The 5045-nt window shown below is 35.3% G+C and overlaps 1 non-coding gene across 1 annotated transcript; it reads right to left on the minus strand.

Annotated features, from left to right (window-relative positions):
* Window positions 1-2973: 2973 nt before the first annotated feature.
* Window positions 2974-3045, minus strand: TRNAE-UUC (transfer RNA glutamic acid (anticodon UUC)). The gene has a single exon. It is a non-coding gene; the product is annotated as a tRNA-Glu (tRNA).
* Between the last annotated feature and the right edge of the window lie 2000 nt (window positions 3046-5045).

Consider the following 5045-nt stretch of genomic DNA (forward strand, 5'->3'; position numbering starts at 1 on the left):
TCATTGTGGGCTTCTTCAAGTATGCTTCATATTAGAGTTCAACGTATGTTGCCTCTTAGAGTGTGAAGTCCTTAAGGCAGGGACCACATGAAGCCCAAACAGAATTCTAGAGTTTACCTGTTTATATAACTAATAGGAATAACCCCACCCCCCAAACACATACCCAGGGTATATATGAATGAATTAATTTGCATAAGAACACTTGTTGTTTGATTGAGAGAGAATTGGAGAAGTATTTGTGCAGGAGAGTTGTAGGAAATGAAGTCAGAGGACTTTAGTGTTACATCAAGATTGGAAAAGGTCCCTGAACAAATCTTGTATGGAGTTTGGCTAAGGATTTTCTACTTTCCAGACCAGATGATATACTCTCACTTGACATCTGCTAAGCCCTTGTAATGACGCCTGTATTCATAGTCATATGGCAGTCCCAAATAGGTAGCTTATGAGTTTGAAGGCTGGATTGAATGGAACAATTAGTTTTTCTATTTTCTCTGTATCGTCCCATCACAGAAAATCCCAACCAACTCTAAGCAAGCCATCAAGATTCAGCTTGAGAAAACAATAAGTTTCCTAAGTCATTGTGTCTTTCCATTTTGGTCTAGTAATATTCCATTTCTTTGTCTCCTTGTGGCATTGGTTATAAGCTGGGCTACTAGTCTCAGAGACTAGACTGAGAACTATAGAGGCTGAAGATCTAGCCCTGCTGTGTCACTATGAGTCAATAGCTGGGAAATGAAGAAGCAGTTCACTGGAAAATAGAGAAGGTTTTTCTGTGTATTGAACTCTAAGAAGATCATTTCCCAGAGCTAAGTCTTCGGGTGCTTTCCAAAGTGTAAATAAAGCTCAGGCAAGTGTAGGGGAGCTCCTCATTTATGTCCTCAGACATAAATGGCTACCTAATGCAGGTCAGGTGCTGGGTAGTCAGTGAGTGGAATCAGTTATCTGGAAGGGTCAAAACAAAGTGGCCAGTCCAGAGCTAACATGAAACAGGGGAGGTCAGAAGGAGGTCACTAAACTGCCATGAAGGGCCAAGTTAGGCCAGAGAAAGGGATCTCAGGGCAGGTTGTTGCAGGGTCAGAACTGACCAAAAGAAGTTTATGACCTGGACCCTGCTTTCATGCTTGAGACTTCTATTCTTTCTTCAGAAAAGTATGATAAATAAGGTTTACTTCTTCAGGGTGCCCTCTTTAACTAAATCTCTTATCCCAGACACCAGAGTGGACTGGGCTTTTGTAGGCCATACATAGCAAGAGGTATTGGTTGCTTTAAAACAAACTTGGTGTTTCAAATACCAGTTTTTCACCTCTTCTATTAGAAACAGAGTTTTATGTTTTATGGTCTCTGCTGAGAGAAAAATTTCTCTGTGTTTTGAATATGTGTTTTACATGAATTTCTCTTCAAAAAGCTGAAAATTATTTCTAAACGCCACATTGACCAAGTTGCTGAATAACACACTTTCTTTTTATTTTCATTCTTTGTTGGGCTAAAGGAAGTGTTCATAATGATATTAAGATTCTATGATTTATATATAAATAGGCTTAGCCTAAATGAAGCTTGGGATCTGGCATTCTGGCATAGAAAGATGATGTGTGACCCCATATATGAGTTTAATGCTGCCTGACTCTTGTGTTCAAGGGAATGTCAATTATCAGCATCAGTTTGTTGAGGAATATGGTAGGGAAACTTCAGCTGGTAGAGGAGTGCATGTAAACATGTGAACAATATATACTTGATAAACTTAAAAGAAAGGAAGACAGTAGAAGAGAAAGAAATAAACTTACAAAAAATAGGTAAATAAAAAGTAAGGGAATAATAAAGAAGTGAAAGGTAAAAGGAAAGAATAGGTAACTCTACCTACTGGTGCATGGCTTGGCTTTGTGATTAGCTGGGACCACCTGTTCTCTGGGTAACAAATTTGGATGGCTAAGGCCCATCTAGAAATCAGAGTACCTGAGAGAGTACCATGGGACCATACAACTTTGCCCTCAACTGGTCAGGACTGTCACTGAGAGTAGAAACTACCACACATTAGACATATAGATCTAGAGATGAGTATTCTTACACCTAGTGCTCACAGAAAATTCTGGAGGGTTTTCTATGACCAGGTGTCATCCTGGAGACCAAAGCACCATGAAATGTGACAGAGGAGCTTCTGACACTGCCTTCATTATACAAGATGCATCTTGTTGCTCCTTTCAGTTTTATTGAGTTATAATTGAGATACAGTACTATATAAGTTTAAGGTGCATAGCATAATGACCTGACATGTATATTGTGAAATGATTACCATAATAAGTACAATTAATGTCCATCATCTCATACAGATTTAAAAAGATAAAAAAATGATTTTTCCTTGTGATGAGAATTTTTATTATTTACTTTATCAAAAACTTTCAAATATACCATATAGCAAAGTTAACTATGGTCATCATGTTGTACATTACATCCCCAATACTTATTTATCTTATGACTGAAAGTTTGTACTTCTTATTCTTTTGACCATCTTTATCTAATTCCCTAATTCTCCACCTCCATCTCTGGTAATCAAATGTCTGATTACTTCTATGAGTTTGGTGGGGGTTTTTTGGGGGGAGGGTGTTTGTTTTTAAGATTTTACATTTAAGTGAGATCATACAGTATTTGTCTTTCTCTGTCTGACATATTTCATTTAGCATAATGTCCTCAAGATTCATCCATGTTGTCACAAATGGCAGAATTTCCTTCTTTTTATGACTAAATAGGATTCCACTATATATATCATGTTTCCTTTATTCATACATCTGTTGATGGACACTTAAGTTCCTTCCGTATCTTGACTATTGGAAATAATACTGCAATGAACATGGGGGTGTAGATATTTCTTGGATAGTCATTTGGTTTCCTTCAGATATATATCCAAAAGTTGAATCACTGGATCATGTGGTAGCTCTATTTATAATTATTTTTTTGGCCATGCAGCTTGTAGGATCTTACTTCCCTGACCAGAGATTGAACCTGGGCCTGGGCAATGAAAGTGCCAAGTCCTAACCACTGGACCACCAAGGAATTTTCTATAATTTTTTGAGGAACTTCTATGCTGTTTTCCATGTGTCTATACCAATTTAGAACCCCAGTAACAGTGCACAAGGATTCCCTTGTCTCCACATTCTCACCAGCATTTGTTATCTCTTGTCATTTTGATGATAGCCATTCTAACAGTTGTGATGTGATATCTCATTATGGTTTCAAGTTGTATTTCCCTAATGATCAGGGATACTGAGAACCTTTTCATGTAACTCTTCTATTTGTGTATCGTCTTTGGAAAAAGTCTATTCAGGTCCTTTCACCATTTTTAATTGGATTATTCTGTTTTTCGCTATTCAGTTATATGATTTCCGTATATGTTTTGGATGGTCATCCCTTATCATGTATATGATTTGCAAATACTTTCTTTCATTTTGCAGTTTGCCTTTTCATTTTGTTAAAGGTTTTTGATGCTGTGCAGAAGCTTTTTAGTTTGATATAGTCTCATGTGGTTCTATTTAATTTTGTTGCTTTTGCTTTACACACCAAATCCAAAAAATCTTTGCCAAGACACATGTCAAGGTTTTTTTTCCTATTTTTTTTCTAAGAATTTTCTGGTTTCACATCTTACATTTAAGTCTTTAATCCATTTCAATTTAATTTTTGTGACTGATATAAGATAAGGGTCTAGTTTCATACTTCTAATGTGAATATAGAATTATCTCAGCACCATTTATTGAGACTATATTATCCCCATTGACTATTCTTGGATCCCTTGCCAAATATTAGTATGGCATATAAGCATTGTTTTATTTTTGGACTCTGGATTCTGTTACATTGGTCTATGTGTCTGTTTTTATGTCAGTACTATATTGTTTTTATTACTATAGCTTTATTACTATAGCTTTGTAATATAGCTTGAGATAAGGAAGTGTGTTGCCTCCTACTTTATTCTTTCTTTGGATTTCCTTGACTATTTGAGGCCCTTTGTAGTTCTATACAAATTTTAGGGTTATTTTTTTTTACTTCTGTAGAAAGTGCCATTGGAACCTTGATAGGGATGTATTGAATAGATTGCTTGGGTAGTATGGACATTTAACAATATTAATGTTCCAATGGAACACAGGATGCCTTTCCATTTATTTGTGTCCTTTTGCTTTCTTTCACCAATGTTTTATAATTAGCAGTGCAGAGATCTTTCACCTCCTTAGTTAAATTTATTCTTATTTATTTTATTTTATTTGATGCTATTGTAAAGTAGATCATTTTCTTTATTCCTTTTTCACATAATTTCTTGTTAGTGTACAGAAGCAATACTGATTTTTTATGTTAATATTGCATCCTGCAACTATATTTAATTTGTGGATTAGATCAGTTTTTGGTGAAGTCTTTAGGATTTTCTATATATAAAATCGTGTCATCAGCAAATAGAGAAAATTTTACTTCTTCCTTTCCAAATCTGATGCCTTTTATTTCTTTTTCTTGTCTGATTGCTGTAGCTAAGATTACCAGTAATATATTGAATAGGAGTAGTGAGAGTGGACCCCCTTGTCTTGTTCCCAATCTTAAAGGGAAAAGCTTTCAAAGTTTCACCAATGCGTATTGTTAGCTGTGGGCTTGGCTAATAAGGCCTTTATTGTGTTGAAATACATTCCTTCTGTATTTAATTTGTTAAGAGATTTTATGATGAGAGGGTGCTCAATTTTCTTAAGTTCATTTTCTGCATCTACTGAGATGATCATATGATTTTTAATTCATTAAATTAATGTAATGTATCACATTTACTTATTTGCATATGTTGAACCATCTGGGATAAATCTCACTTGATAATGGTGAATGGTACTTTTAATGTACTGCTGAAATGGATTTGCTAGTATTTTATTGAGAAAATTTCCATCTATATTCATCAAGAATATTGCTCTGTAGTTTTCTTTTCTTGTAGTGTCCTTTTCCAGTTTTGATATCAGGGTAATGCTAGCCTTGTAAAGTGTGTTTGGGAGTGTTCCCTCCACTTCTATTTTTTGGAAGTGTTTGAGAAGGAT

This window comes from Lipotes vexillifer, unplaced genomic scaffold (genome assembly GCF_000442215.2).
Source record: "Lipotes vexillifer unplaced genomic scaffold, Lipotes_vexillifer_v1.1 scaffold307, whole genome shotgun sequence".
In the NCBI taxonomy this organism is placed as follows: domain Eukaryota; kingdom Metazoa; phylum Chordata; class Mammalia; order Artiodactyla; family Lipotidae; genus Lipotes; species Lipotes vexillifer.